Genomic DNA, 15,604 nt, shown 5'->3' with positions numbered 1-15,604 from the left:
TTGTAAAAATATTGCTAAGGATGTCATTTTTATTGATAGTTAATTGCAGTTTACATTATTACTTTATATTATGGATCTCATTTACATCTCAATTGTCTCTATGTTTACATAAGTCATACCTAGAGAACTATTAGTATTAACAGGATTATAACTGAAGCACATTATGAATACCTTAAATATGACAGTTTTAATCAGATAAACAAAAGGAGAAGAAATCTTTTGCTGTCATCTACTGAAAGTGGTTGAGTAAACAGTTCTTATATTGATTTTATCAAGGAAAATGAAACTGTTTTCTGATTATGGCAATAGTTAGACTTCAGAGTAAATTAAAAATACTGAATACCTTGCCCTATCTCTCAGTTTTTAGTATATTCATATCTACTGCAATAGTCACTTGGAGTAAAAATGAATTTGAATCTCAAGGAAGAATCTAAAAGACAGTTCTTTCCTCACAAGCTATTGATCAGCAGAGTTAAATCTTTTTGAAGTGTGTCAAGTATCTTCAAGGAGTATTAAGCTCAAGTGATAGAGTGCCTGCTTAGAAAGCACAAGTCCCTGAGTTCAAGTCCCAGTACTGCCAAAAAAGGAGAGTATTAAATCATCTATTCTTTTTCTGAATTATACGTTGCAGGTATTTAAACCTGCAATGTCAAATATAAATGCTGATGTGATTATTATTTAATAAACAATAACAGAAACTAAGAATCAACTAACTGTTTAATATAAGAATATATTGAGTATTAGACCAACTTACATTTGATCAGATTTGATTTTGTTGCTTAAGAATTACTCAGTCCTTCTCTCCTATCTCTCTTTGTAAGATGAAACACTCAGAAACTGTTGCCTTTGAATGGTTTGTGGGAAGTAGCTTTATGTCCTGAAGGGTGTGTCAATGACTGTTAAAAAAACATTTAACTAGGCATTTTATTTATAATAAAACTCTTGCAAATGAAAAAATGAACTCTGGCTAAATTTGATTGTAAAATATCAATATGTAATATACATAAAAGCTAGATTCATACTCTTGACAATAATTTCTTTATTTTGTCCCAGTAAATACTTCATCTTGGATTCAAACCTCTTCAATTTGAACAAATATATAGACTTTGGGGAGATAAAAAATAGAGAAGAAATATTATAGGGAAAATACATGAATAGTGGTTGAGAAATTCAACGATAATACTTTGAGGATCAACAAAAATAAAATCAAATGCTGAAAGTCTGATGAAATTCCATTAAAATATGATTTAATCAAAGCCATTGAATTGTGCAAACAAAATGAAGTAGAATGAATTCTTCATTTAATACTGTTGTCAGAAAGAAGCAATGAATTTGATAACCACAGTTTTTTTTTTCATTGTATTTTTTTAAAGTTTCCACCTCCCTTTGTCTCTTTGTGGCGGGAAGACATCCCTGTGGTACATGCTTTCCTGCAGTACATAGTTTTTACCCATATCCTCATTTCATTGTGGTTTACTCCTCCCAATTTTCCCCTCCTTAGTCCCCTCTCCAAAATCCTTTTTGTGCCTTCCCAGGCGTATGAGCTTATTAAGTCCACAGCAGCTATGTAAGCAAGTTATCAGTAATTTTCTAATCAGGGTTAACTGTCTTTTTTTTTTTTTGTACTTTTTTTATTGTTTTATTATTCATATGTGCATACAAGGCTTGGGTCATTTCTACCCCCTGCCCCCGCTCCCTCCCTTACCACCCACTCCGCCCCCTCCCTCTCCCCCCACCCCCTCAATACCCAGCAGAAACTACTTTGCCCTTATCTCTAATTTTATTGAAGAGAGAGTATAAGCAATAATAGGAAGGACCAAGTGTTTTTGCTGGTTGAGATAAGGATAGCTATACAGGGTGTTGACTCACATTGATCTCCTGTGCTTGTGTGTTCCATCTAGGTTAATTCTTCTTGATCTAAACTTTTCTCTAGTTCCTGGTCCCCTTCTCCTATTGGCCTCAGTTACTTTTAAGGTATCTGCTTTAGTTTCTCTTCATTGAGGGCAACAGATGCTATCTATTTTTTTAGGTGTCTTACCTATCCTCATATCTCCCTTGTGTGCTCTCGCTTTAATCTTGTGATCAAAGTCCAATCACCTTGTTGTGCTTGCCCTTGATCTAATGTCCACATATGAGGGAGAACATACGATTTTTGGTCTTTTGGGCCAGGCTAACCTCACTCAGAATGATGTTCTCCAATTCCATCCATTTACCAGCAAATGATAACATTTCGTTCTTCTTCATGGCTGCATAAAGTTCCATTTTGTATAGATACCACATTTTCTTGATCCATTTGTCAGTGGTGAGGCATCTACACTGTTTCCATACCTTGGCTATTGTGAATAGTGCTGCGATAAACATGGGTGTGCAGGTGCTTCTGGAGTAACCTGTGTCACATCCTTTTGGGTATATCCCCAAGAGTGGTATTGCTGGATCAAATGGTAGATCAATGTTTAGCTTTTTAAGTAGCCTCCAAATTTTTTTCCAGAGTGGTTGTACTAGTTTACATTCACACCAACAGTGTAAAAGGGTTCCTTTTTCCCTGCATCTTCACCAACACCTGTTGTTGGTGGTGTTGCTAATGATGGCTATTCTAACAGTGGTGAGGTGAAATCTTAGCGTGGTTTTAATTAGCATTTCCTTTATTGCTAGAAATGGTGAGCATTTTTTCATGTGTTTTTTAGCCATTTGAATTTCTTCTTTTGAGAAAGTTCTGTTTAGTTCACTTGACCATTTCTTTATTGGTTCGTTAGTTTTAGGAGAATTTAGTTTTTTAAGTTCCCTATGTATTCTGGTTATCAGTCCTTTGTCTAATGTGTACTGGCAAATATTTTTTCCCACTCTGTGGGTGTTCTTTTCAGTTTAGAGACCATTTCTTTTGATCAGCAGAAGCTTTTTAGTTTTATGACGTCCCATTTATCTATGCTATCTGTTAGTTGCTGTGCTGCTGGGGTTCCACTGAGAAAGTTCTTACCTATACCTACTAACTCCAGAGTATTTCTTACTCTTTCCTGTATCAACATTAGAGTTTGTGGTCTGATATTAACATCCTTGATCCATTTTGAGTTAATATTGATACAGGGTGATATAAATGTATCTAGTTTCAGTTTTTTGCAGATTGCTAACCAGTTTTCTCAGCAGTTTTTGTTGAAGAGGGTGTCTTTTATCTATTGTATATTTTTAGTGCTTTTGTCAAAGACAAGTTGGTTATAGTTGTGTGGCTTCATATCTGGATCCTCTATTCTGTTCCACTGGTCTTCATGTCTGTTTTTGTGCCAGTACCATGAAGTTTTTATTGTTATTGCTTTGTAACATAGTTTGAAGTCAGGTATCGTGATACCTCCAGCATTGTTCTTTTCACTGAGTATTGCCTTGGCTATACGTGGCCTCTTGTGTTTCCATATAAATTTCACAGTAGATTTTTCAATCTCTTTAATGAATGTCATTGGAATTTTGATGGGAATTGCATTAAACATGTAGATTACTTTTGGGAGTATCGACATTTTTACTATGTTGATTCTACCAATCCATGAGCATGGGAGATCGCTCCACTTTCTATAGTCTTCCTCAATCTCTTTCTTCAGAAGTGTATAGTTTTCCTTGTAGAGGTCTTTCACATCTTTTGTTAGGTTTACACCTAGGTATTTGATTTTGTTTGAGGCTATTGTAAATGGAATTGTTTTCATATGTTCTTTTTCAGTTTGTTCATTATTAGTGTATAGAAATCTAATGATTTTTCTATGTTGATTTTATATCCTGCTATGTTGCTGTAGCTATTGATGATGTCTAGAATCTTCTGAGTAGAGTTTTTTGGGTCTTTAATGTATACGATCATGTCGTCTGCAAATAGGGATATTTTGACAGTTTCTTTACCTATTTGTATTCCTTTTATTCCTTCTTCTTGCCTAATTGCTCTGGCTATGAATTCCAGTACTATGCTGAGTAGGAGTGGAGATAGTGGGCATCCTTGTCTGGTTCCTGATTTTAGAGGGAATGGTTTCAGTTTTTCTCTGTTAAGTATAATGCTGGCTGTTGGTTTGTCATATACAGCTTATATGTTGATGTACTTCGCTTCTAGTCCTAGTTTTCTTAGAGCTTTTATCATGAAATGATGTTGGATCTTATCAAAGGCTTTTTCTGCATCTATTGAGATGATCAAGTGGTTTTTGTATTTGTTTCTGTTAATGTGGTTTATTACGCTAATTGATTTTGGTATGTTGAACCAACCCTGCATTCCTGGGATGAAGCCTACTTGGTGGTGGTGAATAATCTTTTTGATGTGTTGTTGAATTCGGTTTGCCATTATTTTGTTGAGGATTTTTGCATCAATGTTCATTAAGGAGATTGGCCTATAGTTCTCCTTTTTGGAGGTGTCTTTGCCTGGTTTTGGGATAACTGTAATACTGGCTTCATAAAAGGTGCTTGGCAGTTTTCCTTCCCTTTCAATTCGTGGAACAGTTTAAGGAGGGTTGGTATCAGTTCTTCTTTAAAGGTCTGATAGAATTCAGCAGAGAATCCATCAGGTCCTGGACTTTTCTTTTTGGGAAGACTCTTGATTGCTGCTTCAATTTCATTTTGTGTTACAGATTATTCAGGTGATTAATTTCCTCTTGGTTCAGTTTTGATCATATGTAACTAGAAATCTGTCCATTTCTTTTAGATTTTCAAATTTATTTGAATATAGGTTCTCAAAGTAGTCTCTGATGATTTCCTGAACTTCCATGGTGTTTGTTGTTATCTACCTTTTTGCATTCCTGATTCTACTCATTTTGGTTTTTTCTCTCCTCATTTTATTCTGGTTTGCCAAGGGTCTATCAATCTTGTTAATTTTTTCAAAGAACCAACTTTTTGTTTCATTAATTCTTTTTATGGATTTTTGGTTTCTATTTTGTTGATTTCAGCTCTTATTTTTATTATTTCTCTCCTTCTATTTGTTTTGGGATTTGCTTGTTCTTGTTTTTCTAGGAGTTTGAGATGTTTCATTAGGTCATTGATTTGGGATCTTTCAGTCTTTTTAATATATGCACTCATGGCTATAAACTTTCCTCTCAGGACTGCCTTAGCTGTGTCCCATAGGTTCCAGTAGGTTGTGTTTTCATTTTCATTGACTTCCAGGAACTTTTTATTTCCTCTTTTATTTCATCAATGATCCATTGTTCATTAAGTAATGAGTTATTTAGTTTCCAGCTGTTTGCATGTTTTTTGTCTTTACTTTTGTTGTTGAATTCTACTTTTACTGCATTGTGATCAGACAGTATGCACAGTATAATTTCTATTTTTTTATATTTGCTGAGGCTTGCTTTGTCCCCTAGGATATGATCTATTTTGGAGAAGGTTCCATGGGCTGCTGAGAAGAATGTATATTGTTTAGAAGTTGGATGAAATTTTCTGTAGAAATCAAGTAAGCCCATTTGATCTATTGTATATTTTAGATCTTGGATTTCTTTACTGATTTTTTGTTTGGATGACCTATCTATTAATGATAATGGGGTGTTAAAGTCTCCCACAACCACTGTGTTGAAGTTAATATATGTTTTTAGGTCTTCAGGGTATATTTGAAGAAATTGGGTGCATTGACATTGAGTGCATATAGGTTGATAATTATTATTTCCTTTTGGTCTATTTCCCCTTTTATTAGTATAGAATGTCCTCTTTATCTCATGTGGTCAATGTAGGTTTGAAGTCTACTTTGTCAGAGATAAGTATTGCCACTCCTGCCTGTTTTCGGGGGCCATTTGCTTGGTAAATCTTCTTCCAGCCTTTCATCCTAAGCCTATCCTATTTCTGTCAGTGAGTTGGGTCTCCTCTAAGCAACAAATTGTTGGATCTTCCTTTTTAATCCATTTCGTCAAGCGGTGCCTGTTGATGGGTGAATTAAGTGCGTTAACATTAAGTGTTAGTATTGATAGGTATGTGGTGATTCCTGTCATTTAATTTTCTTAGTTGTTTGAAGGTTTGATTGTGTGTACCTAAGTTGAGTTTACTCTTTACTTTCTTGCTTTTTCTTTTCCTGTAGTTTGGTGCTTTGCCTGTCCTTTCATGGTTATGTTGAGTTTCAATTTCTGTGTACAGAATCCCTTGAAGAGTCTTTTCTAGTGGTCTTTTTGTGGTCACATATTGTTTTAATTTCTGCTTATCATGGAAGACTTTTATTGCTCCTTCTATTTTGAATGATAGTTTTGCTGGGTAGAGTATCCTGGGTTGAAGTTATTTTCATTCAGTGCCCAGAAGATGTCACCCCATGCCCTTCTTGCTTTTAATGTTTCTGTTGAGAAGTCTGCTGTTTTTTGATGGGTTTACCTTTGTATGTTATTTGTTTTTTTCTCTTACAACATTCAATATTTTTTCCTTAGTTTTGGTACTTGTTGTTTTAATGATGATACATTGTGGGGTAGTTCTAATTTGATCTGGTCTTTTTGGTGTCCTGGAGGCGTCTTGCATCTCTATGGGAATATCTTTCTCTAGATTTGGGAAATTTTCTGTTATTATTTTGTTGAATATATTACTCATTCCCTTTGCTTGCACCTCTTCTCCTTCTTTGATGCCCATGATTCTCAGGTTTGGTCTTTTGATGGAGTCGGTGAGTTCTTGCATTTTCTTTTCATAGATCTTGAGTTGTTTAACTAATAGTTTTTTGGTTTTTCCTTTAATTACCATTTCATCTTCAAGTTCTGAGATTTTGTCTTTGGCTTGTCTATTCTGCTGTATTTGCCTTCCATTTTGTTTTGCATTTCTGTTTCATTCTTTTTTCTGAGGTTTTCCATATCCTGAGTCTCTTCCTCTTTAATGTTGTCTATTTTCGCCCTGAGTTCATTTATCTCTTCATTAATTGTGTTCTTTGTTTCACTTTTGTGTTTATACAGTTCTTCTGTGGTTTCTTTTATTTGTTCTTGTGCTTTCTCAAATCTCTATTTTTGTTGTCTTGGAATTTCTTGAGTGTCTCCTGTACATTTTGGTTGACTATATCCAGTATCATCTATATAAAATTCTCATTGAATACCTGTAGTATTTCTTCTTTTAAATTATTCTTGTGGGCTTCACTGGGTTCTTTGGCATAGTTTATCTTCATTTTTTTGGAGTCTAGATCTGAGTATCTGTTTTCTTCATTTCCCTATGGTTCCTGTACTAATTTTTTGCTATGGGGAAACTGGTTTCCCTGTTTTTTCTGTTTTCCCATCATTGCCCTTAGTGTTGTTATTGTCCCTGTACTGTGTGCAATTAAGTATTTTCTGGCTTGTAATAATAGCACTAGTAATATTTAGAATGGAAGGTTGAGTGTGCATGGGAAGCAAAGAAGTTAAAGCAGAAGGGAAAAATAAATAATGAAGTAAAAAAAACAAAACAATGAAACAAACAAAAAAGTTTCAAAGATATAAACAGGGAGAGACAGTGTACTAATCAACTGTAAGGTGAAATGGCATTAGAGAGACAGAGAGAGGATTGAAAATGAAAAATAAAATAAATATAAGAATAAAAATTAAAAAATAAGTAAATGAAAGAAAATAAAATGTATATGTACAAAATAAAATATAATAAAACAAAATAAATAAAAAAATAAAAACCTCTAATTTCAAATGCAATGAAGTTTCAGTCTTAATAATTTTGGTGTTCTTCTCTCAACCTGCAGTCCTGGAGATGGTGCCTCAGATGTTGTTTTGTAGTTGTCTCATCAAAGGGGAGACATAAAGTAGAACAAAACTGCATTAAAAAAAGCCCACCAACTGTCCCAAGTTCAAATGCAATACAGTTTCAGTAAGTTTTTCAGCATGCATGTGTAGTTCAGTTGTTTTCTCATCAAAGGCGGGGAGAGAAAGAAGAAAAAAAAAAAGAGTCTGGAGACAAGTCTGTGAATGGTATCTGTGGCTGTGGCTTGCCTGTCCGCTGCTGTCAGCCTGCTGTTGCTGGCGGCTTTATTTATGCATATATCAGGAGTGAGCTTAACACTGTCCTGGCCCCGCAGGCTTTGATTACTCAGAGTTCTCTTGTGCATGAGCTGCTGCTACAAGCTTTCCCCTTTCCAAGCACACTGGGGGAGGTGACACTGCACCTGCTTTCTCAGGCCTGCATGTTGTTTACAGTTCACGTGGGAAGTGGGTCTTCCCCCCTCTCCTGGGGAGTTTTCCTCCCACCACTGCTTGTACAAGCTTTCCTGCTCCTGATTGCTGGGCAGTGCTGCTGCTCCTGCCAGCTGGCTTGTTTGTTTACAGCTCACATGGGAGGTGGGTCTTCCCCCCTCTCTTGTGGAGTTTTCCTACCTCTGCTACTCTCACAAGCTTTCCTGTTTCTAGTTGCTGAGGGTGCCCCTGCTCCCGCCAGAGCCTCTCTGGCCAGGCCCGGCTTGTTTATTTATAGTTCTGGGAAGGATTCCCCTAACCCCTCAGTGCTCAGGCACCCCACCTTCTTTGCCTCTTTGTCTTTATTGTTCTTATTGTTTATTACTCAGTTTCTCTTTTTTCCCCAGGTGGGGGTTGGTCTGTCCAGGGGGCTATGCTGATCTGGCCCAGGGTTGTCTGTGGAAGTACCATGTACTGCTTAGCTCACCTTGTCCGTGTCTTCCCAAACCATCTGGGCGTGGGCGTCTGGTGGCCCAGGGGCCCTCCTGGTTTCTCCGTTTAATGGGAAGTGGAGATTCTCTGCACAGGCTGGAGGTGTGGAGGGGTCAAAGTTTTGCCTCTTCTCAGTGGCCTTGCCTGCCAGGTGTGTATCCAGCATTTCTCCAAGATTTCACTGGAGAGGCAATCTTTCTGCTTCCTCCCTCTAGCCGCAATCTTGGATTCCCTCTGGTTTTATTTCTTTAGTCTTTTTCACTTTAAATCTTTCTGAATTTCCCTTTGTTTTGTGTATGTGTGGGTTTGCTAACATTTTCTTCTTCAAATGTCCTTATTATTCCTGTCAGTAACATCTGTCTATCAAGCAAACAGCAAAACAACTCTTTCTAAGTCAAATCTAATTACTTATTTCTATACCCACATATTACTGCAGCAAACATTTTTAAATTCTCTGTAAAAAAATACTCAGTTGTATGACCTACTCTCATTCATCCAAGTGACTTTATTGAATAGTTCTACCATATATCAGGAATACCAGTAGAAAAAATTGGTCAATTAAACACAGAAAAGATTACTTGCTTCAAGGAGTTTATGGTCTTTTTTTGAGACAGTCTGTCTATATAGCCCAGACTATATATTAACTATATATCAACTGTATGTATCAACTCTTTCTGCCTTCTTCTCCAAATGTTGACATTCAGATGTGCAGCACAAAGCCAAGGTATTATGTTTTTTTTATAATAGGTACTGTTTTGGTTTAAATATAAGTTTCCCCACCAACCTACTATATTGAAGTCTTGCTACTTCGCTGGTGGTGCTGTTTTGGGAGGTGGCAGACACTTCAGGAGGTGGCACCTAGCTGAAGGAAAGGCATCACTGGGGACATGCCTTTGAAGGGTATCTTGTCCCTGGCCCATTTCTCTCTATCTCTGCTTCCTTGCCACCATAGGGTGAGCAACTTTCTCCTCCCTTGCCTTTCCACCATAACATTCTGAGTCACCACTGTCCAAGCATTTTATATATATATATATATATATATATATATATATATATATATGTTACAAGGAAACTCCCTGTATAGCTATCATAAACAAATAAAAATGTCATTTTATTTTTCTTTTACAAAATCACAGAAGGGGGAAACAGTCCTGTGGGGGGGGGAGTTTGGTACCAGTGGGAAGAGGGAAGATGTGGAGAAAGAGTGTAGGAAGGTGTATGCAAATGGAAAATGATACTTGTTGAAACTACTCCAGGAATGGAGGGTGGGGGGGATAAAGGAAAATGATGGAGGAGATGAATTAACCTATGATGTATTTGATATATTGTAAGAACTTTTGTAAATGCCATAATGTACCCCAAACCAGCAAAAAAAGAAAAAAAAATGAATGAATAACCCCCACCAAAAAAAAAAAAAAAAAAGAAACAAAATAATGGAGCAAGCCAACAATGAACTGGAACATCTGAAACTGTGAGCCAAGATAAATCCTCACTTCTTAGTTATTTCTTTCAAAGATTTGGTCACACTGATGAAAAATCTTACAAAAACAGATACCAAATGATTACAAAAATGAGCATATGGTTACAGATTGAGGAAACTCAGACATTATGTAAGCAATAGATAATATATAAACCTTACCTACAGTGAGAAAAATACCTGAAGAAAAAAATCCTTAAAGGAATATAAAGTTCCTCTAGAAATGTTAGATCTATAAAAGTAAAGATTCATATTTTGTCTCCTCCTGAACTAGCTACAGTACCTTTCATGTTAGTAAATATTAAGCACATAGCTAATTCTCAAGAAAATAAAGCTGGACTTAGGATCTGAAAGATGAGTAGGAACAGAAGTTCTTACAAAGCATTGCAGAAATACATGTGAGATAGTGTATGTATAGTAATAGTATGATGCCTGTCATTTTTAGGAACGGAAAGCAAGTTACAAGTTAGTGAATGAAGCATAGAGTGAAAGATTTAATAGGAGAAAGGATTAGAAAGGGTTTTACTACTCAGTGTGTTGCTATCCATATTAAACAGCATAGTAGTATTCCTCAAGTGATTGAGAAACCATCAAATGGCCTAAATGTAACTAAAAATATCTTTTATAGAAACATTGACATAGTTGAAATGTGGTACAAAGATCTGTGAGAAATAGATACTGGAAATAAGTGAAGAAAAGATGCAAGTTTAGTGATTGCCTAAATTGTACAGGCAAATAACATTGTGTATACTAGACTAGCTACGAGAGTCTAGATAACAACACCCCCAAACATATCTATATCCTCATCTCCAGAACCTGTAAATGTGTTATCTTATACAACAAGTGGAGCTTTGCAGATATGATAAAGTAATTATCTTAAAATCGGAAAATTATCCTGAATTAACTGGGTGGGCCCAATTTGATCACATGGGTTTTAAAAAATATAATAGAAAGATCAGATCTGAGTCAGAAAGAAAGAGGTGGGAAGATGCTGTGTTGATGATTTTGAAGTTAGAGGATGAAGACATGAAACAAGGAGTATAGATGGCCTCTAGAATCTAGAATTAGCAGAGATGTCGAGGAGTACAAGTATTCAGAGGAAACTTACAACATTAATAAAGATTGTTGGTACACAGATTGGACAGGGAAAATGAGAGAAAGCAGAGTACCAAAAATGATTCTGGGGAGTAAATGTTTTTACTGACATTGGAACCAGCAGAAAAGGACTGGATTTGGAGCAGAATGATTAGGAGTTCTTTGTGGACATACTGAGAACAAACTGCATTTTAGATATTTAAAAGGAAATATCAAGCAGACCCCAGAGATCATGCTTCTGAATCTCAAAGAAGAGACTCAGGACCTATATGGGATGAAATACAATCACTGGTTTCAGTGGCAATGAACACATTGTAATCTGAGACAGAGCTGTTTAAAATAAGACAGAAGCCAGGAATAGAATGAAGTGGGGAGAGGCTTAAAAACCAGGAACTGGAAATGGTTGCTATGAATACTGTTTTAAAGTAATTTGGCTGTGAAATGGAAGAAAGAGAATTCTAATCAAGAGAAGTTCAGGTTTTTTTTTTTTTTTAACCTTTAAAGAAATCAGATAGCATGTATACATATTCATGATAAGGATCTTTTAAAGAAAAGTTAAATACAAAAAGAGAGAAAACATAATTGACATTGCAAGTTGTCTAAAAGAGGTATAGGAGCAAAATCACATGGGTGCATTGTTCATAGAAAAGAGAATGAGCAGCTTACTTATTATAAACAAGAGAAGGAGAAAAGCAATTATTATGGATAGAAATGAGTTACGGTTTTGGTAGCAAGTGATTAATAGAGTCCACAATTAATGAAATATATACATATACAAACATTTGTATAAAAAACACTAGTCAGTATGTATTTTGATAGTGAACCAGAGACAAGAGAGAGAAAAATCTGAGGTTATTCATCTGCTAAAAGTGAAAGATAGATTTGGCAATGAAAGTGAGAAGAGCTTTGGAGTTGTAGAATTTTGTATTGTTAATCTCTGTATCCTTTCATACCTTTAAAAGTACCTGGTAAATAAATGGCACATAGCAAATGTTAATTATTCCCTCACTATTTCTCTATTGTTTATATAAATGTTGCTCACATGCTATGGTTTAATATCACTAATGTTTGAATAAATAAACTTTCCTGAAGATATTTTGGGGTTTTTCGAGAATTTCACTACAGATGACCCACAAAGCCTTACCTATGCTATTTTTCTTCATTAATATTATTAACTTCCATACCACATCTTTTACTCATTTATTAATATGTGACCTTGCTCAGACATGTCTTTTCTATGTACTACATACACAGAGAAAGAATATGAATGAAAAAGAGAAATTGGAAAGGGAGATAAATTTGCTAGAGATTAGATATGGAAGCAGAGAATAGGCCAAAAATTTGTAATGCTAACACAAATGAAAAGATAAAGTAACAGTGATGCATGTGGTGACAGAACATAAGAACTTTTATAAATATAACAAAGACAGCTTACGGTATGATAACAAAAATGAAGGAAGGAGGCTACAAACCCACCCTCCAGCATCACTAGCCCAAGAGCTGCAACTCATTTGAAACTTCAAGGTGAAACAGACAAACATACATGAAAATGAGGTAAATTTATTAAATTGAGTAGCTCCTTTATGGTAGGTATTATTCTTAGTATTTTCATTAAAATAAAAAGACATACTTTGATAAAATTGAGTGCACAGGATTTTTACACTGACAATATTTATAGTCTTCATTGCCTTTAGTTAATTTTAACTGTATATTTTTAAGTGTGAGTGATATTTAACACTATTTAACATTTATACATGAATTTAACTATCACCCTTTATGTGTTGGCTAAATCTATATTCTTATTCTTTGTTTTAAAATAGGAAAAGGCAGAAAACATTAAGCCTGCCTTAAAAACATGCAGGCTTGGTCAGCATGTTCCTTATTTATAGGTGTAGCTATACATGATTATATTGCATTCAGTTTCTTGGAAGAGAGCTAGGTAATTGATTATGTTATTGTTTAAATGAAATGCCAGTGGAAATAATAATTTTAAAAACGGTTTGAGCCACCCCTACAATATTGTATATAAAAGACAATTCAAGTAGAAATCAATATAATTGAGCAGAAAGACAAATCTCAGTTGCCAGCAACTATATAAATAACACCCATTGCAAGCAGTTGGCCATTATTAACTACAGTTCTACAGACCTTACTGTAGCCAAGTATGGAAGGTGGGGGCATATAAATGTTTAACACTATTTTTTTCTATTTCCTAAATATAGCTTTTATGTTTCTATCATGGTTTCATTCTTAAAGCAAATAAGTTTTGAACTACATATTGAAGGAAATGCTGACCTTACACATAGGAGAGTAAAATACATACTAAGAGACAATGGCATGAGTAATGGAATAGAATACAAATGTATAAAAACTGGGGGATACATTATGAATGTTAAACAGAACAAAGAAGATGTGTCGTACCAGCATAAGGTTGAATTGAAGCTATAAACTAACACTTTTCAAATTCATTGAACTTGTGGTAAATCCCTAAGAAATTTGCTCAATAATGTAATATGCATAAAATTTAGAATGTTAAACAGTGAATGTTTGAGCCATTTTTTTCTTATTTAAGCCAAAATATAATATACTCAGTTGAAATGGAAAAGCATCCAGGTACATAGGAAACTGACTATTATCAAAATTTTTTAATTCTACAACATTGTTATATGGTTGAGATGGCTTCAGGTCAGGAATCACAAACATTTGGAAAATAACAAGACAAAGTATTCAAAGTATGTTGATGACAAAAGTTCAAATGGTCACTTTCCTCTTCTAGAGTTGGATTTAAAGTTAAAAGACTATGAATACATTGGATGGGAAAACAGTTACTAAATATGAAGTTTACTGAATATATTAGAGGGAATGGATACAGACTATTTAAAATTTTTCAGTGCCTTGTATTCTTAAATTGGTGATTACCAGCATCTAAGAAATACACTTTTACTGCAACTAAATTTTTTGAACCTTTCTCATGAGGTTTTATATAGTAAGCTAAGATAATACCCAGACATAAATACTATGTTATTTTGCATCAAATATGTCAGGGAGATCAGAAAAACATTCAGTTAGATTTATATATCTTGCCTTCACTGTGAAAAATACATGGATAAAATAATTGACATTTTACACTTTAATTTTAGGTTGTTTTGATAACAGATAAATGGCTATAACCTTCAGGGGAATAATTATAGATAGATAGTTCCTGAGGAAATAACAAGTTTTTTTTTCCTGGTTGTAAATCTCATTTTTCATCATATATACATAATATAAATAACTATGTGTTTAAGACACATTAATATGGAAATAGACTACATTATTTTACTAATTTTTCATGTCTCACTCATATATGTGCAAATAAGCTTAGGTATGAGAAAAGTGGTTCCCTCTTTTTCTATTAATTAGCATACATATTAACAAGACTAAAACCACTATAATTCCCAGAAATCTCTGAGAAACTGGTCAACACCCCAAATCAACAAAGCGATAGGCTCTCTAAGAGCATTGGGGAACCACTGAATCTTCTGTCTGTCCCAGCACCATATGTCTGACAACTGTACTAAGACAAAGATATTTATATAACACTGTTCACTGTAAAGTTGTAAATATCAGTCATAAACTCACAGAAGAAGAGTAGGGTACAAAGAGTTCTTTGTGAATAGTTACTGAAAAATATTTGAGATAAACTCTTGGATGAATATTTGGTGAAAAATACTTGACATACTAAGTCAAAAGTAAGAAAGATCTTATCAAATAGTTAATAAGTCCTCATTATTGTACTTCAATTATAGATTGAAAACCAAATGAATAATAAATTATTCCTGCCCATATAGGAACAAATACACATTTATTTATAGTTGTGTTTATGAGTGTGTTCAGCTGAGATTTTAAAGTTAAATCGTAAATGAGACAAGGTTGTCTACTCTCTTCCCACTTTTTCTCAATATAGTACTGGAATTCGTAGTCAGATCAATATGCCAAGAGAAAGAAATAAAAGATATTCAAATAGGAAAGGATGGAGTCAAATTATCACTAGTCACAAATGATATGATTCTATACTTAGAAGCCTTCAAGGATCCAAGCAAAAAAACTCCTAGATCTGATAAGCTCAAAATACCCTCCATCAAAAAAACTCTTGTCCTCCTTCAGCGAGTCTTTTTTTTTTCTTTTATTATTCATATGTGCATACAAGGCTTGGTTCATTTCTCCCCCCTGCCCCCACCCCCTCCCTTACCACCCACTCCACCCTCTCCCTCTCCCCCAACCCCCTCAATACCCAGCAGAAACTATTTTGCCCTTATTTCTAATTTTGTTGTAGAGAGAGTATAAGCAATAACAGGAAGGGACAAGGGTTTTTGCTGGTTGAGGTAAGGATAGCTATACAGGGTATTGACTCACATTGATTTCCTGTGCGTGGGTGTTACCTTCTAGGTTAATTCTTTTTGATCTAACCTTTTCTCTAGTACCTGTTCCCCTTTTCCTATTGGCC

Source organism: Castor canadensis, chromosome 4 (assembly GCF_047511655.1).
Source record: "Castor canadensis chromosome 4, mCasCan1.hap1v2, whole genome shotgun sequence".
NCBI lineage: Eukaryota > Metazoa > Chordata > Mammalia > Rodentia > Castoridae > Castor > Castor canadensis.
The sequence above is the reverse complement of the archived record's forward strand: the minus strand, read 5'-3'. Positions refer to the sequence as shown.